General features: G+C 33.4%; 1 pseudogene; it reads right to left on the bottom strand.

The window, feature by feature from the left end:
* LOC112917717 (heterogeneous nuclear ribonucleoprotein D-like) overlaps positions 1 to 25009 on the bottom strand; it is a 94254-nt pseudogene extending 69245 nt beyond the window's left edge.
* Positions 25010 to 26016: the final 1007 nt, after the last annotated feature.

Here is a 26016-nt window from a genome sequence, read left to right as displayed (position 1 = left end):
AGTAAAAATAGGAGAAATTTGAATAAGTATAAATAGATATATAAAAATATAGAACATATATTTATATAAATAAATAATTATAAATGATTAAAATATTTACAAAAATTAATCCATGATTTTTCCCAGGACTGAATCCATTAGTTTTTGCATTTACTTAAATAACCACAGAGGAGGCAATCTCCTAGTATTACATCTCAGTAATTGACAGATCAAAGTTTGACTTCTCTGTCTCCAAGGTAGACCGATATCCTATTCTCCTTTTTCTCCTTGGTCCATGTGGAATACTGTGTGACTCATCTGGTCGATATAATATGGTAAGCGGTATGTGACATTTCAACATCTCAGGCGGAAAAGGAAGCTTCGTGATTCTTCAGTCTGTTTCCTCAGGTAGAGGCATTGTGTTGAGAATAAACAGCCATGATATTAAGGCCCCCATGTTCACTGAGTCACTGCATGCAAGATTGGTGTTCTAGAGAATTGGCATGAGTCAGAAACTAATTTTACAGTATTAATCCAGGTTAGTCAGAAGATTGATGCCTCTCCTGGGATTGAGACATTTTCTGAATCAATATCCTTCTCATCTTAGTGGTATTTCTCTTTAGCCTCTAATACAATTGAATGCATCTGTACTTTTTAAAAGAATGTTTTCCAGATTCACTCTTGTACAATTCACAAATAGAAAATGTAAACATTTACAGTGTACAATGTGATGTTTTGGCATACATATACACTGTGAAATCATTGCCACAATAAAACTATTTAACATATCCATCACTTCATAGAGTTATATGTGTGTGTATGGGGGGGTGGTACTATATGACCTATTCTCTCAGCACATTTCAAAGTCAGTATTATTACCTATTACCACTATGTTGTACACTGAATCCCCAGAACTTACTCATCATTTCCTATAATTTCATTCTTTGACTAAAATCTCATTTCTTCCTCCTTCCAGTCCTTGGCAACCACCATTCTACTCTGCTTCTGTGAGTTTGACTTTCTTAGATTCCACTTATAAGTTAGATCATGCAATATTTGTCTTTCTGTGTTTTATTTATTTCACTTAGCATAACGTCCTCCAGCTTCTTCCATGTTGTTGCAAATGGTAAGATTTCTTTCTTTTCAAAGGCTGAATAATAATTCCAAAAATTAAATTCCCTTAACTTACTTCTATTTGATGATAATGCTATTTCATGGTGAGATAATGGAAACATGTAAAGAAGAGAACTTTCTTGCACTCAGGTGTAGAAAGAACCAATGGTCCCCAGATGCCACTAATCAAGGGACTATAGAACTGGGTTCTTCTGTTTTTTTCTGCCATAGCACTAAAAACATAAACAGGTAGCAGGCCTCTGCATAGGATTCCTCAGCAGTGACTTTTGTGGAATGTGGTGTGAGGCTGATTACCTGACAGAACAGGTTTTACTGGTTGTGGGTTCACCATTGGATAGTGGCAGACTGTAACCCTGTATCAGCCCAGATGATTGGAATAGCAGCCATACCTATGATGACAAAGAAGTACTTCAGCCTGTTACAGAGGGGATAGGAAACAGGGATGTCTCCCCAAAGGGTTTTTTTTTTTCACCAAGTATTTGTATACTTGAGAGAGGAAATTTAATCTACAGTAAATGCCATTATGAATATGGTATTAGGTATAAAAATTAATTAGGATGAGAAACATTTAAATATTACCAATTGTTTTAGAAAAGTGACAAATACTATAAACATCACAATCCATGAAAATAAAACTTTTATTAACTGCCTACAGTATTTTTTCTACTTTTTTGATATATATTCATTCATGGATTACCAACAATCATGCAATAATTTTAAAATATATTCTATAGAAAGGATAGGTCACTCATGGTTGACCAAATTATACTTTTAATTTATCACTTGTAAAAGGCAACTTCAGATTTATTTATTATTCCGATTTTCCCCTTCATATATATTCATCCAAATTTTAGGATTATTTTAAAAATATATTTTTAGAAGGTCTTCAAGTTTTATTTTGTTTTGTTTTAGTTTTTTTTTTAATTTAGTAATCTCTACACCCACATAGGGTTCAAACTCATGACCGCGAGAGCAAGAGTCACATGATCTTCTGAGTGAGCCAGTAAGGTACCCCTGGTATTATTTTTTTTTAAAATAAAGAAAATAAAGAAAACCTCTGTCAAAATAATGCTTTATGGGATCTGTAAGACGTGTAAGAATTTTCCAAATACTAGTTTTTTGTGTCATTCTTTCAAATTATTTTTTCTCCTCTACTACTATAGATGTGGTTATCATTACATTCTAGGGAAAGGTTCTGGAGGGCATGTTCACACTGTGTTATCATCTCTAGTCCTGCACATTTATCAGCACAGAAGACCGAAAAGTATTTTTGGAGGATATTATAATGGTATGGCTACAGTCTGAGAGAGCAAACAAGTATAAAGAAGAGAAATCTAGAGGGAAGTCACTGCAAAATCATATATGTATATCTCACCAAACTCAACTAAATATATCTTTCCCTCAGCCAGATCCCAACAATCACCTTGACCAGCATAAGCACCACTACATAGAATGGAGAGGAGACAATAGGGGCCGAGAGAAGGGAAGGAGGGGGAGAAAAGAAAGATATGATTACATTAGTCAAGTTCTCCAGAGAAACAGAACCAACAGACGACACACACACACACACACACACACACACACACACACACACACAGGTGAGTAGTATTTAAGAGATTTATTTTAAGGAACTGGCTCACATGTTTGTGGGGCTGGTAAGTCTGAAATTTGTAAGACAGTCCAGTAGGCTGGGAAGGGTTTAATGCTGCGGTCTTGAGGCAGAATTTCTTCTGGAAACCTCAGTTTTCATTCATAAGGCCTTCAACTGACTGAATAAGTCCCATCTATATTCTGGAGGACAATCTCTTTACTTAAAGTGAACTGACTGTAGATGATAACCACATATATGAAATAGCTTCATGTCATACCTGGAATACTGTTTGATTAAGTAAAGGGGTACTGTAGCCTAGACAGGTGGACACATTAAAGTAATTTATGTGTGCGAAATTCACAAAAGTGAGTAACAACACGAACACATTGCTAGTACCTTAACAATAAATCCATGACTATCTCATAAATTTTTCAGAATAGAAAATGCAGAAAAGTAGTGGTTACTATTTTACTGGGAATCACTTGGAGATAAAGTTTCAGAACATATCTCATGATGTGCTTTTGTAAGAGGGCCTGACAGTGAAATGACTTGTTGGGAAAACAGGTGCCTTTGCAGAGGATGATTCTAGACTTAATCCTTTATCTTTTAGAAGCTGAAACTATATTCACCTTAAGAGCAGCATTTATGCAGGGCATTGATCTTAGAAATGACTTGGTAGTGACTTAGTTAAGGAGTCTCTTTATTTGGAAAAGCTTCTGCAAATAACCATTGGAAAAAATGTGGCTTAGTTAAGGAGCCCCTCATTTGAAAAGGCCTCTATGAATAGCCATTGGAAAAATAACCAAAGACATGGCCATAAGACCTTGAGTCACTGGAAATGACAGCATTCTGACACCTGGCATTGTGTCTCATCTTCTATTTGTTCAATGCCAAAGTCATTTTACAGCTTAAACCTTCAATTAAAAATAAAAATTATTTTCTAAAAATAGTTGAGATTCTGGAAAGATGACTGTAATGAGAAGATTGAATGCATCATTATGATACTGAAGAATCCATGGGAGTGCAGAGAGGCTCAGTGAGAAAAAGGTAGGAGAGAGAACCAATAACAGCAGAAGTGAGGGAGAAAATACATATTTTAGCAAAAACAAAATTTGTAGTAGGCAAACTAACTTTAGGGCTGTTAAAAGAGGAATTGATTTTTTTAAGGCACAAAATCCTCACAGAGAAGAGAAAAAGTTGTTAAATATCAATTTACATTAGATAAGAGTTTTGCAATATAGTACAAAAAAAGAACTCTGAGACTTTATTCTGTTACTGTAGCTAGCTTATGCTGTAGAAGAAAGAAAAAGAAATCAAATGTATTTATTTAATCCTTTTTGTCAGTAATACCCAGGGTGAAGAATTCATTTGTAGCTTTTTTTGGTGCTGAGTTGCATCTTAGAACTTCACATATATTAAAATGAAATGTAATGCCTTTTGATCCTAAGACTTCAGGATATAGTTCACTTCTACTTATGAAAAAGGATGGTTTCTGCATAATTAAAATGTCATAGAAATTGTCTAAGAATCTATCAGTTATCAAAATTAAGATTTTTTTACTATTTTGTTCATAGAACATATCTAGTTACATTTTTAAAATTTTTATGTGATTCATGTTTCCTTTCACATTGAGATACAGAAGGTAGATAAGTCCTCATAATTCCAATATATTTTTAGAAACATTTAGGAGATTGTATTATATCCGCAAAAGAAAATACTTTCCTTTAAGCTGTCATTGGGCTAATAACTTTTTAGTCAGGTAATGATTAGCTATAGAATCAAATATATTGTTTATATTGTGCCTTTAAACTTTTCTACTCTTGAAGAGGTAGATAAGAGAGTATAAAATGGAAGAAAACTTACTGAAAAGATATAGCATATTAATAATTGCATCATTTATACTCAATAAAAATTTCAGAAACCTGGATCATTAATGGAGACTCAAAAAGGATGAGTGAAGAATACACTACAATATGGATGAACCTTAAAAACACTAAAGAAAAGAAGCCAGACATAAATGGCTACATATTGTATGGTTCACTTTCTTTTTTTTTTTTTTTTTTAAGGTTTTATTTATTAATTTGACCAAGAGGGGGAGAGAGAGCACAAGCAGGGGGAACAGCAGAGGAAGTAGGAGAAGCAGACTCCCTGCTGAGCAGGGAGCCCACCATGGGGCTGGATCCCAGGACCCCAGGATCTTGACCTGAGCAGAAGGCAAATGTTCCTACCAGACTGAATCATCCAGAAGTCCCTGTGTGGTTCAATTTCTACGCAAAGTATAGAATAGGAAACTCTATACAGACAAAAAGATTGTTTCCACTATCTTTGTTGCAAGAGAAGAGAGACATGAAAGACCAATGCCAGCAAGTACATGCTTCTTCATGGAAGTGACACATATATGTACTCATATCTGCATATAAGGTCTATTTCATAGCAAGTAACACAGACATGCCTACACTTGAGGAGTTGAGACAGTGCAGGTCCCCCATATTCTCAGAAGGAGACCCAGATATCTTGATGAAAGGTACTAGGTTCTAAAACAATGTACTTTAAAAAAGGTTACATTTTAAACTATGATCATGTGTTACTTAATCAAAGTTTTATTTAAAAATACAGTTCTATCAAGAAAGAAAAAAGAAAAAAATTAGTGATAATCAGATTATATAACATCTTAAGAATAAAAAACAATTTTTTTAAGTCTCTCAATCATCTAACTCTACATTTATCATGATTTGTAGCATGCAGTGAAAAAGGCTGGAAAATAAACATAAATATAGTCAAATTGGTTATTTCCCAGTTACAAATAACACTCTATTCATATACTTTTCTAGACTCTTTCCATACATTTACCAAAATATATATTTATGATAAGCAATTAAACACTGTTAATTTTAATGTGATTAGTGTTTCTGAATTGTATATTATTTTTTTGGCTCTTTATTTACTCTCCTAGTATTTTGATCCCATAAATGATATTTTGTTATCAATATTAATGATAATAAAGGACAGAATTACCATAGTGTCTTCTTAAATAATATACATGAAATTGTAGTAATAATAGAGTGAAAAATTTTTATGGCCAAATAACAGTGAGGTTCAGTGTAGATACATATGTTATCTATGTCTTAAATATAATGGATACTTGTGTTCCTTCACCTAATTTGAAATAATGTTATTTTCCGATACAAAGCAGCAAATAGCAGAGGACAGAGCAGTAAACAGGATTAGAAGAGGAAAGGACCTATGCCAGAACCTAGAAGGAGAGAGTTCTATGGAAGAGATCACCTTGAGAAATGTAGTGTTAATTCAGTCTAGAGAGAGTCAGTCCATCATTGTGTTGGGTCATGGATCGACTCAGAAGAATAAGTACACTTACATTACCATGCTCCCTTGTCCTATCTCCTTCTGGAATTTCCATTGGCTGAAACCTTCTGGTAGCAAAAGCTCATGGGTGCCTTTTGAAGTTGTCACATGGGTCAGGCTTCAAGACTTTGATAAGAGGGTAAGATGGGGAAGTGAATCAGGAAGGCAAACAGAAGTTATCAGGAAAATGTAGAATCACCAACTTATACTTGGAGGAAACCTATTGCAAACATTTCTTAAATTTCTTGGTTTTATTTTTTTTAACATAAGGAAAAAGGAATAAGTAATTTTTTAAGGCAATAGTGGCTAGAAAATCTAGTTAAAATGATAATGTATTAGTAAGGAATTATAAATTTTCTTCTATGAAAAATTATTTTGGAATGAAAAATATGAAAAGTGATGACAGATGCATCATGCATACAAATATTTACAGAATAACTCCATAATTTTTCTTTTTTGCCTGTAAACTCAAAGTGTGGGAAGAACAAATCTAATCTGTACATTGAAAAGAGATAAACGTGAAAAGACAAATAATCCTTTTCCTCTGATAAATTACAAGCAATTAAAACTTTTAGAGACAATTTCTTTATATATAGAAGATGTGCAAAATTTACTTTGTCCAATTAAATAAATAGGCACAATTTAAGGGATGACTTTAGAGAACAGAAGACATAGATTAACTAACCATTTAGATAGTTTAAATGTGGAAAACAATGCACTTACTTTGCATGTAGATTGTAATTTGCTTCATTGCATGCATTAATTGTGGCAAAGATTGCTTGCTGAACTGCACAGATTTATGTCCCCTTTCTGTTGTGCACAGTTGAGGGAGCTGTCCACCTGCCAGGCACTGCATTTCCCAGCTCCCAGTGACATGATGATATCACTGTACACTGGGTAGTAGACAGGAATGCTGTGCATGTCATTGAGGGACTCAGGGGGGACTGCACAATTCTCCAAAATTTCACTTTTTCTAGTCAAACAACTAAATGCAGGGGACTATGAGGACCTGGGCCATTGTGGGGCCACTAAATGGTAAAAACTTCAGTCCAGAGCTCTCACTTAGTGAAGAGGTGTCCAGGAGGGCCACTTGATGAGAAATATTAGCGTTTTACTAATCACGGGAAAGAAAAAAAATTCTGTGTTAACGCACTGAGACTTTAGAGTTGTTTGTTTCAGTAGCCAATGCCAATTACCCAGCCTAAAAATGTAAGTGATATTAATCAAAAGAGGAAAATGAAAATGAAAATAAATCAAAATGAAAATGAAAGTAAAAAAGGGGTTAGAAGCAATTCTGGACATAATCAGTGTGTTATGTTAGTGTTAATGTTTATAATATATGCCATATATAATATTTACATTTATATAATACAAGGTATGTATACTTTATATATAATAAAATGCACAACAAATCTTGTCTTCTGTGCACAGTCTGTTAAAAATCATTCAACAAGTTTGATTTCTTTCTTTCAGCAATTGTATTTTATACTCTAAAATGTACATATGATTCTATTTTTATAGATTAAATTTTTCTATTAAAATTTCCAGCTTTCCATCATTTTTGACTACCCTATATTATATGTAGCAAATTAATAAGATCTTGTTTGTACTCATGTCACTGTTAGGATTATTATTCTGTTTGTGTTCATCACTGGTCACCTTTTACTTGCCTTTCTGCATGTCTGTTTATTTTTTTAAAAGAACCACAGTGCCTTCACAAAGTCTATTTTGCCAAAGAGGGCTTTCCCTTTCCCTTAGAGGAAGACGGTGTAAAGAGTTGATCTCAAATTAGACAGAGATTGAATTGGTTCATCTCTGTAATCATTTAGATGGTTTAAAAGTACAGTCTCCATAAGATTCAATCTAGTCCTGGTCCATCTCTGTTCTTGAGGTATGTTCTTAGGACATTTCAGTCTTTGGATTGAGACCCTGGCAGATCTTTCTTTCCTTAGCCCTGAAAACATGGGAGGTTTTGACCTGCAGAAATTTTATGTTTAGCGCTCCAGTCCTGATTCCTCTTGCTTCTAAGTATTTCAGATATGTGGAAAAGAAAATTCACTATGTTTTGAGGCAGGCTCCATTTCTCTGGTGAGACTCGTGCTAAGTACGACGTAATCATTGGAGTTATTACTTGGCTTACTCGTAAATAAAACCACCAGCTAGCAGACTGAGATTCAGAATTTGTGCTTAGGGGAAAACTGGCTGGACTGGGGTATTTTCAAGTTATCTGTTCCTTACATCAGCCCTGTAAAGTTTCAAGAGAATGACAGTTTTTACTTTCAGTCGAGTTCCTCAGCATGGGCCAAGTCTGACATAGAGCCAAGCCCCTCTTTGGTCCCAGCTTATAATTAGCAAATGTCACCAAGAAGAAAATAGTCAGTGATAGGATAGTCAGCTCACCTGCAAAGAGTCTCCCCATTTCTGGAATTCCAATTCTATTCATTATTGCTTCCACTGCTCCTTTGTATCTATAAAATGATGATTCTTACAATAGACCGAGCTTTTCTAATTGTTACAGTGGAACTGTTAAAGTTGTCATGTTCTTCCCAATATGAATATGAATATATGAATTAAATGCGTTATGAAGTTCATGTCCATGAATTAAATGTATTCTGAAGGTCAGAGAAATATTAATAGAAATTATATGACTATAATAGCTTCTGATGTGTCTCATTGATTCTAATCTTAATGAACCCCATGTTAGAGTTACACTTTCCCAGAAAAAGAAGGGATGGTCCTTTAATATATAAATACATTTATGGTGTATCTCCAACCTTTCTAATGGTTTCTGTGCACATTTAAATAAACCCAAGTCTCTTAGGAGACGTTACACTGTGTGATTCCTGACTGGTATTCTGACTTTTTAATTTCTAGAGGTTCGAACAGGAATGTCATATCTTTAAAATAGGTTCCCATCTTTAGGTTTTCCTATTATGACACCTATTACCCATGATTATGATGCCTCACCCACTCTCTCCAACCTTGCTGAACGCATAAAGACCATATTTCTTATGTTTGAAAATCTCAAGCTTATTTTCATCTTAATTCTTTATCACTTGCTCATACTTTGCCTAGAACTGTTGAACTGGTAAGCTAATTCCTCACCATTTAAGAATTCAGTCAAATGCCACTTCCACAGAGAAGCCTCCCCTGAATACCTTACTTAAATTAGCCTCTTCCATCATGCTCAACTACATATTATTTTATTTCCTTTATAAAACTCAACCCTATATGAAATTATCTTTTGCATTTGTCCATTCTCTACAGCATACTTCCAAAATGTAAGGAAGGCTATAATAAACTTTATTGTACCATTTTATTTTGTCATTTGTCAAATTATTTTGATATGTATTTAAGGCAGATCAACTTTATATCAAAGTTCATTTTGTCTTTGTCTTTGACTCATTTTTAGGGAAATATTTTTACCGAGAACCTCTATACTGTGTTCCATAGTGGCTGTACCTCTCTGCATTGTCCCCAACAGTGCAAGGGGGTTCCCCCTTTCTCCAGATCCTTGCCAATATCTGTTGTTTCTTGTATTATTGATTTTGGCCATTCTGACAGGTATGAGGTGTTTTGATTTGTATTTTCCTGGTAATCAGTGATGTTGAGCAACCTTTCATATGTCTGTGGGCCATCTGGATGCCTTCTTTGGAAAAATACATATTCATGTCTTCTGCTCATTTTTTAAATTTGATTATTTGTGCTTTGGGTGTTGGGTTCTTAAGTTCTTTATGTTTTTTAGATATTAATTCTTTATCAGATACATCATTTGCAAAGATCTTCTCCCATTCTGTAGGTTGCCTTTTAGTTTTGTTCACTGTTTCCTTCACTGTGCAGAAGCTTTTTATTTTGATGAAGTCCCAATAGTTCATTTTTGCTTTTGTTTACCTTTCCTCAGGGGACATATCTAGAAGGAAGGTGCTACCGCCAATGTCAAAAGGATTGTGTCCTCCTTTAGGATTTTAATGGCTTCCTGTCTCACATTTAGGTCTTCAATCCATTTTGAGCTTTTGTGTATGGTATAAGAAAGTGGTCCAGTTACATTCTTTTACATGTTGTTTTTCAGTTTTTCCAACCACCATTTGTTGAAGAGACTTTTTTCCACGGGAAATTTTTTTGCTTTGTTGAAGATTAATTGATGATATAGCTGTGGATTCATATCTGGGTTTTCTGTTCCATTGATCTTATATGTCTGTCTTTGTGTCACTACCATACTCTTTTGATCACTACAGCTTTGTAAAATAAGTTGAAGTCGGTAATTGTTATGCTTCCAACTTTGCATTTATTTTTCAAGATTGCTTTGGCTATCTGAGGTCTTTTGTGGTTCCATATAAATTTTAGGGTTGTCTGTTCTAGTCTGTGAAAAATGCTGTCAGTGTTTTGATAGGCATTACATTAAATGTGTAGACTGTTTAGAAATGAATTATTTCCTTAGCAGATTAGATGAATACCAAAAAGTTGATTTCATTTTAATTGTATTTATTACCAAGGTTTATTATTCATTAGTAAGACCAAAAATTGACATATGCAGGCTTTTTTAATATTTTATTTATTTATTCGTGAGAGACACACACAGAGAGATAGAGAGAGAGGCAGAGACACAGGCAGAGGGAGAAGCAGGCTCCATGCAGGGAGCCTGATGTGGGACTCGATCCTGGCACTCGAGGATCATGCCCAGAGCCGAAGGCAGTTGCTCAACCACTGAGCCACTCAGGCGTCCTGACATATGCAGTTTTTATCCAAAAGTTGATTTATGAGTGATACATATATAATATTTCTCCTCGCTTTTTTCTTTCTTACTTCACGTCATCATTATGACTTCTAAGAAATTCCCTAACGGGGCAGAAATTTGTGTGTGTTCTGTCAATATGAAAAGTACTCATCACAAAATTTTAAAAAAATTCTAACTTTACCCCTGTCCAACTTTCACATCTTCTAGATAGAAATTTGATGCAATTGATGTATTTGCATTAATAACATCTGCTGATTTCATCATTAAATTCCACCCACTGCTTAATGCCTGGAGCTTCAAAAAGGAGAATTAGCTAAAAGAGTATCAAATTAAAGAGAGAGAAAAAAATAAAGCTTTGAAAACATGTGTTACCACCTATAATCTTACATAGTGGGAAAAATCACAGCCCCTAGCCATACATGGAATACATCACATTCCTTAATGGTGGAGGAAATTTAAATCAAAGGAAATTATTGGAGGAAAGTTAAGTCTATGCTGTGTTGTTGGGTCAAATGAAGACTAAGAGAATGAAGTAATCAGTATCATAAATGTGATGTTGAAGGTCTGAAAAGAGGTCTCATTTCAAAATAATTATACGTTCAACTATGCATAACATAAGGTAATTTGTAAGTAAGGAATATGCATTTAAACAGTAAATGCAGGTAATATAATTAAACATATATATCACACATATATGGAAATGAGTCTTTTAGCATACTTTTAGTATGTGAAGATTAAAACAAAAAGTACAATAGGACTGATATAAATAGGTAATCATAGACATTTTATTGTAAGGATATCCACACATATTCCTGTGATGAGAACTTTTAAGATCCACTCTCTTTTTTTTCCACTTTATAATACAAGTTAATATGCATTAGATGAAGAGCCACCTCTATTTAGATGTCAAGGTTTTGGTTTAGGGATTTTCTAAGTGAGATTCTTTTGCTATATGCTTGGCCAAATCTCTGCTTTTTCCTCATTTACAGGTTACTAAGATTCCTTTTGTCCAGTAAGATATTATCTTCACTTTCAGAATTCATAGCTCCATTTTGTTGATTTCTACATTTCCTCCCCACCATTCTGCCCAGTAGCATCCTTCATAACACTACTTAAACCTTACTGGTTAAGTGGCACATAGCTCCTCCTCATTAAGAGTTTGAAACTTTCTCCAGAATTTGAAAATGTTTAATAAGTATAAAATAAGTCACAGATTATTTTTATACTCCAAAAAATGCTAAGATGCTAAATTTCTAATTTTCCAACTGTAAATTAAAATTATTAGGTGATAACTTCATCAGAATGAAATATATATATGTATGTGTGTGTGTGTATTATTGTATTAGGACCCTAATTTCTAATAATGCTATTGAATTTTTAAAAATGACTTTTTATCTGAATACTATGTAATTTAAATTGTTGTCTGATACATATAGGCTTCATAGAGTGTTAAGACACATATCCTGATTCATCAACCAAAATTTTATTCAGGATCTGAAATCAATGGCAGGCTTAATGCTTTTTAAAATAGATAGCACTGTTTTAATTAAAAATGTCAGCAATGTAATTACTCCTTAAGCAAAAGGCCACAGAGAGGAAAATTGGATGATACTTAAATTGAGCATATGAGAAAATTAATTTGCGTTAAAAAAGTAGCAATTAGACATTTCCATGGGAGCATGAGAGATCACAATTTTGTCTTTTACTCCTTTGCAAAGTAGAATTTTTTGAATTTGTTTATTTTTAAAGGGAAATCAAACCTACAGAAGTATGGAAAATAGTACTAGTTGCAAAACCCAAAAATGCATGCTATCTTAAAATATTTCTAGGATATTTCATATTGCACTTAACCCTTTCAGTCTTTTGTTTGTTTACTCCCAAAATAAATTACTGAAACTAAAATTTTAAATCCCCTTCAAGTCTAAAATGCTGAAATATCAATACAGATTTTGTGAAATATCTATATATATTTTTGCTAACATATGTACTGCTTGGTATCTAAGCAGATTGATCATTTGTTTAGTCAGCAAGAAGAAACCGTTGTCTTTCCTCTAATACTTCCTCTAAATACAAATAGTTTGTACACAGATTTTTCATTCTCAGTATCCTTTTATAATTCATATTTTTAAAAATCTCAAAATAAATAATTGTCTATTTACATACAATCCTGACTTTAAAACCTCAAAGAAGGCGTATTGAAATTTACTTAATTGAAGTACTTTGGTTAATCGTAATTGTTGCATTATAATTTTATAAATACAAAGGAGGTAGGCCTTATTCTCTACTTAGATACAGTCTGCAGTGAGTTTTTATATTTACTAGGATTATTCTCTATCTTGTCTTTCAATGCTTATTTTGTTTCTCTTTTCCAGTTAAAACTGTTCCTATAACTGGTAGATGGATGATACACATGGGTATCCAGCAGATTTAAAGCACTCTGTCATCTTACTGACTGTAGGTCATAATCACGATCACCTTTTCTTATCCTTCACCTGGGCTGGATTTCATACCACAAGGAAGAAAGTAACGATATCTATTTTCTACTTATTTAGTTATCAAGGATTGCTCACACTCTTTCCAAAATCTTATTTTATTCCATCACTTCTAAAGAAAAGTAGGACTATACCATGTAAGCTAAAATGTTCATGTGCCAGTTGTGCCAAATTTTACTAAATATATGTAAAGAATTATGTTATAGAACATTAAAATAATGAAATAAAACCTTTCTCCATAATATGGAATATCCATACACATTTAATGGGATCTGACTGAAGCCATTATATTCTTATTGCAGAAGTACAAAGTTTAAGTGTCATTAATCATTCAGGTATTTTTTTTTTTATCTTCATATCTTAATACATTTCTTGGTTTTAGCATCCCTAAATTTTCTACTGTTTCAAATCAGTCTAACCCCATCAAAAAGCTATTTTTCTTCCAAAAATACTCCATTCTTCTAAGTATTTATGATATAGTATTATTTTGAAACTCATTTTTTAAAAAAGATATTCTCAGATGATATTTTTTCTTTATTCAAGTTTTTATTTAAATTCCAGTTAATTAATATATAGTGTAATATTAGTTTCAAGTGTAGAATTTAGTGATTCATCATTTACAAAAACACCTAGTGCTCATCACAAGTGGCCTCCTTAATACCCATCACCTATTTAAGGCATTCCCCCCAAACACCTCCCCTCCAGCAACCCTATAGTTAAGAGTCTCTTTTCTGGTTTGCCTCTCTTTTCCCTCTATGTATTTTTTTTTTCTTAAATACCATATATAATGAAATCATGTGGTATTTGTCTTTCTCTGACTTATTTCACTTAACATAATACTCTGTAGCTCCATCCACATCATTGCAAATGGTAAGATTTCATTCTTTTTTATGGCTGAGTAATATTCCATTGTATATATAAGTTATATATACAATGTTATATATACAATGTTATATATACAATGTTTATATATATATATATATACACTATATATATATATATATATATATATATGTATTCCTTTCTTCAGATATTATTCAACTATAATATCTCCTCCTGGAATCAAATGAATTAAATTTTAAGGGGATAAGAGTGATAATATGATGATATCTTGTTAGTATAAGAGTATTTCTATACTATATTTCCTTTCCATGGCAGCCCTGTTTATGGATTTTCCAGATGGCATTCATCCTCTTCCACCAGCAATTAAATCTTAAAGGAAATGCATAACAAATATAGGTTTTTTCTCAAATTTTTTAGTGTTGTTTTTCATTTGAAATACCTTTAAATTTAATTCCTTAAATTATTTACTTTTAAAAATATGACTTAATTCCTTTTTTTTTTTCCTAGAAGAGAGAGAATGAAGTACTGAGATATTATGGTTTCTTTCTTATTTGTTTTTGCATTAGGTCAAATGTGAATGTCTGAAGAATCTCTCAGCGGGGCCAATAAGTATATGGCTGACATAGAAATATATGTCTGTAACTGATAAAAGTGGCATAAACTGAAGTTTAGGATTGATAATTAAAAGAATATATGGGAGAAATGAAAAAAAAAGTAATTGGGAGTGAATATGTAGTGTGGTCATAGAGAACTTGAAGAGGTACAATTGATAACGGGACTCACCAGTGAGAGGATAGTCAGAGAAAGATGATTCAGTGAAGCACTGGAGAAAGAATGATCAGAAAAATTGAAGTAAAACCTTGATGCCTTGGAGTCATAAAAAGAAAGATGACAAAATCACAATGTAGAAAGACATGTCAATGGTATAAAATGCTTCAGAGATTAAATAATAATTAAAATGTATCCATTTGATTGAGCAATCAGTAGGTTTACGGGGGTCACATTTATGAGTCATTCAATGGAAAGGTAAAAAAATGGATGCTAAAATGCAGTAAGTGAAGAAAGCTGATGAGGTGAGAACTGATTATAAATTATACTTTGGATTATAAATTATACTTTGGATAACCTCCCCTGGCAAACTAAATGGAGGCAAGGAAATAGCAGAGTAAGTACTAGAGGAAGGAGGGGGTATACTGAGGGTGGTTGTTTTTTTTTTTTTTTCAGCCTCACGGCAACTATACTTTATCTATTCAGGAGGAAACATCATCCCTGACAAAGAAAAGTAGGTCTTTGCCTGCAAAGGCAATCATGTAAGATGAGTAGGTCAAAGTTTTGACATAGTTACCTAGGTAAAATTATGACCTAAAATAAATTACACAGAACTGATAGCAAGAATAAAGTATAAAATAAATTGTGTACAAGACTCATGTCTGGACTCTGACCTGATACATTTCCCTGTGTATACTTGCATACTAAATTTTACAACTCTAAATAAAATGCAAATGTCATCCCTCAGCTGTGCTGAAGCCTCCTCAGTAGGGTGCCTGTGCCATAGTGGTGGCCAAAACCCAAAGTCATACTGGAGTTGCATCATTTTAGCATCCCCTCGGGGAGGAGGCAGTCTCAACATTTGCACTTGGTACTGGATGAACAATAAAGTGACATGAAAGCCTGGGGTTCTTTGACTACAAAAGACCATGTATTTATTCCAACTCAGAGTGACCTTGTTGTCTTGAAGAATGGTTGCAGTAGGCTGGACTGATATCCATGAGAGAAAGGCCATTAAGACTATGAGACTTGAAGCACAAGGATTTGCCATGCCACTGCTGGCATAAAAACAGAAGCAGCCACATTATGTGGAATATAGAAATTGTAGAGACAGAAAATTTTGTTGCTTATATTTACAATGGCTAGTTAGTGACTATTTTAGAAGCTCTTCATGTACAAGTAAGTGATTTTTTTTCATACTTTATAAACAAAAGACTAAATCTTCATGGGAAAATTGGGTGATTGTTAAACTGCTCTGGATCTACAATTATGGTCATTCATGCTTCAAAGGAAGAAAGGATAGAAACTTTTAAAACATGTATCACAAGCTAGTTGACTTGGATTTGGTGTTTTCTTGAAGCATTTGTGGTCACTGTGACTTTGATAGTAATCTTTGTGGTAGTACTTCCTCTAAATGTATGGATGTTTATATAACAATATGCTTACTCATAATTGGAGCATTTTCAGAATCCCATTTTAAAGGTATGGATAGTGTTATTAAATACATTTTTTGTGGGAAAGTTTGCATGGGACATCCCTTGGCTCAGATTCTTCTGCTTAGCTTTATAGTCTATGTAAGCACAAAGGTTAATTATATCTAAATAGGGCCCTGAATATAGTCAACCCTTCTATAGTGATTCTATTATATTAGGTATTCTTTATAACTTCAGTTTTAACTAGTTTAGCTCTTCTTTCCAAGGACTGTTAAGATTGTGCCTGTTAATGGTACTTTTAGTGCTTATCTCATCATTTCATGGGAAAACAATATAATATTTTTGTGCCTCTTTTTAAATATTTTATTTATTTATTCATGACCGATGCAGAAAGAGAGGCAGAGACACAGGCAGAGGGAGAAGCAGGCTCCCCGTGGAGAGCCTGATCCTGGGACTCAGGGAACAGGACCTGAGCTAAAGCCAGATGCTCAACCACTGAGCCACTCAGGTGCCCCTATAATGTGTCTTTAAAGATGTCGGCTTTTCTCTACCAAATCAGCCTATGTCTTTTCAAAAAGATAAAAAAAATAATGAATGACAATCTCTTAATACGTATGCAATTCTTCATAATAATGAAGAAAACTTAACTGGTGTAATTTAATAGCAAACTGGAAAAAATCCCCTAGAGAAATGGAAATCTGATAGCTTCATGAGAAAAAAAAATATTTAAAAGGCTAATCTGTAATTCTGCTACTAAATGAATTTGAATATCAAATGTGTCTGAAAAAGGATTTTCCTTGTGTTAAGCAGAATTTTAAGATGTCCCTCATGACCTTTACCTCTAGGTGTTAGTCCCATGATTATGTCATGTTACACGGCAAAAGATGTTGCAGATGTAGGTAAGATTACTAAGGAGTTCACTATAAAATAGGGAAATTATTCAAGTGGTGCTAATCTCATCACATGACCGCTTTGCAAGCAGAATGTTTTCTCACTGCTGGAAGAAGATGAAGTCAGAGGTCTGAAGAACAAGAAAGATTTACCCTGCTATTTCCAGCTTCAAAATGGAGGGAGCATATTAAAAGAAATGCAGGTGACATTTAGAAACTGAAAGCAGATCCTGGCTGACAGCCTGACATGGAACAGGGGCTTCAATCCTAAAATGACAAGAAACTGAATTCAGCCAACAACCCAAGTAAGATTGAAAGATAATTCTGCCTCAGAGTCTCCAGATAAGAATTCAGCATCTTGACTCAACATTTTGACTTTGGTCTTGGGATGACTAATCAGAGACCCAGCTGAGCATGTCTGTACTTCTTCTCATCAACAGAAACTGTGAGATAATAAAACGATGTTGTTTCAGGCCATGAAGTTTAAGGTAATTTGTTACTCAGCAATAAAAATAAAAAAACAAACAAACAAAAAAACCTGAAACAGTCCCCAACAACATTTTCTAAAGACAATTATCTTATTTTCTAATTTAAAACAAAAACAGGGCAGCCCCGGTGGCTCAGCAGTTTAGTGCCGCCTTCAACCCAGGGCCTGATCCTGGAGACCCGGGATTGAGTCCCACATTGGGCTCCTTGCAGGGAGCCTGCTTCTCCCTCTGCCTGTGTCTCTGCCTCTCTCTCTCTCTCTCTCTCTCTCTCTGTGTGTCATGAATAAGTGAATAAAATCTTTAAAAAAATTAAAAAATAAAACAAAAACAATTGCCTCTTTTATAATTACCTATTATGGTCACAAAAATGACCTAAGGGTATGATTAATTTCTGTATCTTTTAGCATTCTATTCTAGAGATATTTTAAATGTTGACTCCTTTACCAAGAAATAAACACACTAATGACAATTTAAAGGATGAACAAATACTTGATTTCCTCATCAGTGAAATAACAATTGTGTAAGATAGAAATGCACTAGTATGCTAGACCTCTTCACCAGAGAATTTGCATTTTATCTGCTATTAAGACTGAAGGAAAAAAATGAATATCCATTGCTATATGTGATAGACTGTATTATTTCTCCAAATTATTTCTATTCTGCCCAACCTTGTCATGGTTTCCTTGTGGGTTCATTACACTTACATACACCTCATTGACTAAACATGAGACTTACTTTGGCAGATGGAAATAAATCAGAAGTAACAGTGGATCAAGTTGTGAAAAAAAGCCGTAAGAGGCATGACCAGTTTCCCTCATCCTTTTAGAGCTTTCACCACCTGCTATGATGAAGCAGGCCCCAGGTGAATATGGCAACTTCAGCCTGGATTTTACTTTCAGCAGCGGTCCAACAATGAAGGTATATGGAGGTGACTTGGACTCACACCAAAGTTTGGCGTTCAGCCTAGCCTAGAAGTACCTAGTTGACTGCAAGATAAGATAAACTTCATCTCAACCAACATGCAAACTTCTAAGTATGATATAAATGCTTGCTCCTTTGGTGAGTTTCTGTAATACAGAATTATGTTTTTTGTTTGTTTGTTTGTTTAGATTCCACTTATAAGTAGAATCATATGGTATTTGTCTTTCTCAGTCTCACTTATTTCACTTAGCATAATACCCTCTAGGTCCATCCATGTTTTTTTATTTTTTTAAAGATTTTATTTATTTATTTGTTCATGAGAGACACACAGAGTGGCAGAGATATAGGCCGAGGGAGAAGCAGGCTTCCCCTGTGGAAATCCCGATGCAAGACTTGATCCCTGGACCTGGGTTCACTCCCTGAGCTGAAGGCAGACACTCAACCAATGAGCCACGCAGCCACCCTAGGTCCGTTCATCTTGTTGAAAATGGCACAATCTCATCATTTTTACAGCTGTATAATATTCCATTTTACATATATAAATATAAATATACGTATGTCACATACCTCATTTCTTCCTTATCCATTTATCTATTGATGGACACTAACATACAAAAAGCAGAATCAGACCTATAAATACAAAGAACAAGCTGATGTTCACCAGATGGGAGAAAGGTGGGAGGTTGGGCAACTGCTGAAGGAGAGAGGGAGATTCAGATTTTCAGTTATGGAATGAATACATCTCAGGAATAAAAAGCACAGCAAAAGGATCACAGACAGTGATACTGTAATAGCAATATAACAGGATAGGTAGCAGCCATACTTGTGGTGAATATATTATGTGTAAATTTGTCAAGTCACTAAATTGTACACATGAAACTGTGTAACATCATGTGCCAAATATACTCATAAGAAAATATAATAAAAAATTTGAGCAGTACAGTCTAATACCGGATATAATTTATGAAAAATATAATGGTTTGGGTATGGGAGAAGTATTATCAATTTTCTGATTGTAACAATAGGAATTATACTACTTTTTGAGTTTAAACCTGACTTAAAGGGAGAACGTTAACAACTGAAGGCCCCATTTTAGTTTCCATTTTGATACTAACTCCCTTTGATTTAGTTTCCTTTCAATAATGTATAATAGAAGTATAACCTTAGAGATAATTATTAGTCCAGAATGTTTTATAAGTGTTACAACATTATTCATATTGAAAACATAAATTTATTTTCTCTTCTTTGAGGTTGATGGTTTTAGTCATTATCACTTTCTTTAAGGGAAAAGATATCTGTTTTGTCCTCAAAATAATCACGGTAAACAATTATGTTATATATTAAATTATCCATAAATACTGAGTGACTGAAACAAATACAACTCAGTCACTCAGCAAGTAAGTACATTTCTTGGCCACTAAAAACCATTCTTGAAGATTGACGGTAATTATAATACATTACTATTTTAATAATAATAATGATATACAAAATTACTTTTTTAATGATAAATATATTTGAATTCAAATAACAAATCATTTTTTCCTATTTTGACTATGCAGCATTATGAAAAAATAGAAAGGAACTTTAGTAATAAAGCTATCTTGTGCCAACACAGAGAATTATCTTTAAAAATCAAAGCTTATGCTCTGCCTCATTGCCCAAGTAATCAATTTCATAGTGTGACTATTTAGTCATCTTTATAGATGAAGGTAATACAGGGGAAAGGTTTAGAAATATATTATTAAGTCTACTTAAGAAAAATACATTTTAGAGTTTAGCACTTAAGCTAAAAATTTTATAATGCCTAATGGGAAACAAAGTGCACTAAGGACTAAGTGGAGAGAATGGATGTTCAATTTTGGCTATAGAGAAAAAATAGATAAGCATATTTAAGGAAAACTAAAGTCCAGCCAAAAAAGTCATACTTATTTCATACTCCAGTCTTTCTGTGAAACTTTTCTGTGATGGTAAATAAGTCCATGACATGCTGCTCTTAAACATAGCAAACAAAAAGAGTTTACTGTAATATTTAAGATATGTGGCACTAATTGGAACTATTTTGTAATATTGAGCATATACAAATATAAAAGTATAAACTTTTCACATATCACTGAAAATAAAAAATAGAAGAACTCATGAAAATACATGAGGAGAGTGGAAAATTCTTATAGTATATAAAATGTAATGAAGTAATGAAGCAGTAAAGTTATTCTAGAGGTATTTCAGAAAAACATTTTAAATATATCATGTGATTGATATTAAATTTTTAAGATTAAGAGAAAAAATGCTTTATTTTTTTAAGGTTTTTTTTTTAATTTATTCATTTGAGAGAGAGAGAGCTTGACCAAGCGCATGAGCAGAAAGGAGGGTTAGAGGGAGAGGAAGAAGCAGACTCTTTGGTGAGCAGGGTGCCTGACATGGAGCTGGATTCTAGACCCTAGGAATATGATCTGAGCCAAAGACAGATTGCTTAACAGATCACAGTGACTGTGCACTCAGGTGCCCCAATGCTTTCCTTTAAAATAGCATAAAACGTAAATGATTTTGTGAAAAGATCTTTTTGAAACGCTAGTTTCTATAAATTCGCAAAAAATTGAGAAGGAATACAGATTTACTTATACAATTTAAAATATTTAATCTTTCAATGTTCACACTATTAGAGAAAAGTTTCAAAGGAATTATATATGTGCAAATATTTATGTATGTAAACACATACTTATCTGTCCAGTTAAAAAATCTTTAAGCATTTTAACCAATATTTTCATTGACCAAAATTAAATCAATAATTCAAAGTTTTTCTTATTTAGTTATTAAAGTCATAACAGAATATTCTAAAATGTAATCAGTTTTCTTTTATCCTTTTGATCCAAAAATCATGGTTGACTTTTTATATTTAATAGAATTTAGAGAATTCAAGAAGACAACTTCATAAGCAAACTAAGATTTTTATTTACAAGTACTATATAAAGTCCTACCTCAGAGAAATTTCTTGGGTCATAAATAAAAACATGTTCTCAAAATGTGAAAAATCACAACCTTAGCATTTCTCTTATAGGTATAGAACAATTTTTAACCTCCTATTTTTTATTCTTTCTTTAATTATACATTTATTATTTTGCCTGCACCTTTCTTTGACTCCAGAGTGCAAAATCTGTCTCTAGCTCCTCTAATCACATTGTACTAGTATAAACTAACTGGATAATCAATATATCATGCCATCTAATAAAAGCTTCCAAATTTCAGAAAAGTTGTGAGTAGCATCTCTCAGATGTCTCATTATACATGATGTAACAGAAAGCTTAGGGTATGAATGAGGAAAACAAGTTGGCATACTTCTTCTCAGCCTTTTTTAAAAAAAAATAGTCTTCAGGGATTTCAGAAAATGTCAAAAATGATTTTGTTTCATTTATTCACAAATTGTAGAAATCCAGAAACCATTATATTTAAAATTTTTGACCCAAGGATTAGGAGCTTTAATTTAAGGTAGGCTTAACATTTTAGAAAGGAAAAAGTTTTGTTATCTCTTAACTCACTTAATTAGGCCCACTTTCATCTAATTGATAGTTAGTTTTCTCTAGACAAATATGCTCTAAATCAACAAATTTCTAAGGCCCTTTTATGTATATTTCAAATTCCAATACGATAAAAAAAATCTTTTAGAAAATATCCTGGGATGTTTGTTGTGATGAGATAGAGAGACACAGGTAGCTCTAAGTTCCCTAGCAGAATAAGTTAATTTTATTTTGTGTAATTTTTAAAAAAGATTTTATTTAATAATTCATGAGAGACACAAAGAGAGAAAGAGAAATAGAGAGACAGAGACATAGGTAGAGGGAGAAGCAGGCTCCATGCAGGGAGCCTGATGTGGGACTCAGTCTCAGGACCCCGGGACCACGCCCTGAGCTAAAGGCAGATGCTCAACCACTGAGCCATCCAGGCATCCCTATTTTGTATAATGAAGAGTAAATCACTTTAGGGGCTTAATAGTCATATCTAATGCTCCGTTGCAGGGCAGACATAGCTTTGCATGTGTTTGCATATATTTGGGGTAGCACTCCATTTAGAAAGCCATTTGTAACTAAGAAATGGTTTTTTGAGAACCATAAGAAAACCATTATTTCTCTAATATGCAAGCACATTCCAGGAGATACGTTATTGTTTAAGGTTTTATTGGCATTAGGCATTACCAATGTAATATAGTAAAACAATTAGGAGCAATATTAAATACCATAAAGCATTTTATGGTACTGGAGATTATTTTTAAGGTAGAAAAGATTTCATATAGGGTATAAATATAAATATAAATATTTATATATTTTATATAAATATAAAATATTTATATAAATATTTTTAATAAATAAAATTTATTTATTTTATTTTTATTTATTTAATAAATAAAAATATATTTATAAATAAATATAATAGGGTATAAATATAAATTGAACCATAATTTCATAGATAAGAGGGATTTGGAAAAGTGAAGAAGATAAAGAACATTCTAGATAACAGCATACTCTAGTATAAATGGAAAAAGGTTTGATATGTGAATAAAATGACATGAATAAAAATTTGAAAGTCCTAATACCACCAAAGCAAAGAAAATACATTATATTGGCTGGTAGTAAGTTCTAGTGGAAAGTGGTAGATTTGTAATTTGTACTTACCATTCTTCCTTTTTTCTGGTAATAATACCCTTTTGTGGGAAGAGTTAGTACATTGTCTCTACTTGATACAAGGAAGAAGTGAGCCAGATCTAGCCAAATATCCTAGTTGTCTGGACAGAGTGATTTATTCATAGAAAAGTGAACACAAATATGTCAATCAGATTCCCTGGTATGGTTTTTGAATCTCAGAAAGAAAGAATTGGTGAGATTTCTCGAGATAGATACAGTTTTGGAAAGATCAATTTGCCACCCAGCTTGGCCTTATTTGGCACCTTTAATATTTCCATCTAAATTTGTTTAAATCTAGACCATTGCATGAAAAAAGAACTAAAATCAAAGAAAATGGAGTCTAGAGGTAGAGAAAAGGAGAAAACAATGGATTTTCATTTTAGCATTTGAACTTATCCTTGCCTGACTTTTCAATTATATAAGACAAAAAAAATTTCCTTCTTACTTTTTTTCCCCTTATTTCTTTAACAAGCAATTAAAAGAAGTAGGTTTTAAACTGGGAATGGTTATAAATATAGCCAAAAATTTGGTCATGAAGGTGAGAAGGTGTTTACTGTATTTAATCAGTGATAATGATAAATATCTTTTTGACCATTTTACAGTATTATAGTGTACATACTCAGGAAATGCTTTCTTTGTACTCAAGAAGGTGCCTGGCCAAGTGTCTTTCTAGCATACAGAAAGTGGAAAATTAATATTTGTGGACTAAATGAGGAGTTGAATGGCCATGCTAGAAAAACAAATGAAATACATCTTAATCCCCTTGCTCAGTGAAAGTATTTGTATGTTCTTTTTCTTCCCTTAATTCTATCTGCTGTGTTCTTAGTTATTTCTATCCTAGTATAGAAGGTTTAGTTTATCTACTAATACAAAGTCTATAACAAGGGAAATACTACCGTTGTGTAGACAAAAAAATAATAGAATGGATAGAATAGAAAGATCATCCATTCTCTAAAATTGCACTAAAGGAAAAAAAAACACCAATATTGTTTGGTTGATAGTCTGATATAGATCTGAGTGCTTAATTATCAGAACAATGAATAAACTTTTATTTTGTAGAAAACAGAAAGTAAATGCAAGACAATTAATGACATCGTAAAATGAACAGAATGTTGGCATCATCAAAGTTTTAAGAAGATCAGCCTTGCAGCTTTTGCTAGAGGACGGAGAGAGAGAGAGAGAGAGTGTGTGTGTGTGTGTGTGTGTGTATGCATGCGTATGTGCTCAAATGTTGAAAAGGCACTTCCTAGGTTTGGGAGGGAGTAACTTAAATATATGTTATTGTTAGCATTTCTCTGCTAGGTTAGTCTAGGTTCAAGAGTTATGTGTTCTCTTTTTCTTCTAAGTTATCTAATGCAACATCAAAGTAAGAGTGTAACCAACAAAGCTAATAGATCCACCTATAAAAGTCTTGAAAAATCTGTAGATTAGAAGTCTGGTCAGGCTTATCCTCAACCTCTGCAAAGGGCCTTACAAAGCCTAAGCAAGGAGTCCACTGGGCTCTTACCTGAGGGGATCTGCTTTCAATCTCATTCACATTGTTGGCAGAATTCAGGTCTTTTTGCTTGTAGGTGTGAGGTTCTGGTTTCCTTTTGGTTGTCAGCCAGAACCACTTTCGGATTTTATGCATCCATTGCATTTCTAGACACATAGCCACTTCCATCTTCCAGCCAGCAATGGTGGACTGAATCATCTTCATGCTTCAAATCTCCCTGACTCCTACTGCTACCAGCCTGAGAAAACTTCCCGCTTTGTAAAGATGGAATTAGATTATGCCTATTCAGACAATATCTCTACCTAAAGTCACCAAATTAGTAACTACATCTGCAAAATCTCCTTTGCCATACAATATAAAATAATCACTGGTGTAATGCCAGAGGCAAAGGTTACAAAGGCCATCAATTATTTTTTTAATTATGGTAAGAACATTTAACATAAGATCTACACTCTTAAATACTTAAGCAAAGAATACAGTATGGTTAACTATAGGGACAATGTTGTACCACAGATTTCTAGAACTTAATCATCTTGCAGAACTGAGTTTTATTCCTATTGACCAATAATCTCCCATTTTGTTGGCAACCATCATTCTACTCCCTGCTTCTTTGGATTTGACTATTTTATTTTATTTTTTAATATTTTATTTATTTATTAATGAGAGACACACAGAGAAAGAGAGGCAGAGACACAGGCAGATGGAGAAGCAGGTTCCATGCAGGGAGCCTGAGGTGGGACTGGATCCCGGGTCTCCAGGATCAGGCCCTGGGTTGAAGGCAGCAGTAAACCACTGAGCCACCTGAGCTGCCCAAGGATTTGTCTATTTTAGATAACTTATGTAAGTGGATTCATGTAGTAGTTGTCCTTCTGTGACTAGTTTATTTCACTTAGCATAAGGTCCTCTTAATTCACCTATGTTGCTTATGACAGGATTTTCTTATTTTTAAAAGCTGAACAATATTCCACTGAATATATATGTACCATGTTTTCTTTATCCATTCATCCATAAGTTGTTTCCATACCTTGGCAACCGAGAGTAATGCTACAGTGAACATGGGCATGCAGATAATTCTTCGAGGTCCTGATTTCAATTCTTTTGGAATATACCCAGAAATAGGATTGTTGGATTACAAGGTAATTCGATTTTTAAATTTTTGAGGCATGTCTATAGTATTTCCCATAGTGGATGCACTACTTCACATTTCTACC

Source organism: Vulpes vulpes, chromosome 15 (assembly GCF_048418805.1).
Source record: "Vulpes vulpes isolate BD-2025 chromosome 15, VulVul3, whole genome shotgun sequence".
Classification (NCBI taxonomy): domain Eukaryota; kingdom Metazoa; phylum Chordata; class Mammalia; order Carnivora; family Canidae; genus Vulpes; species Vulpes vulpes.
The sequence above is the reverse complement of the archived record's forward strand: the minus strand, read 5'-3'. Positions and strand labels throughout refer to the sequence as shown.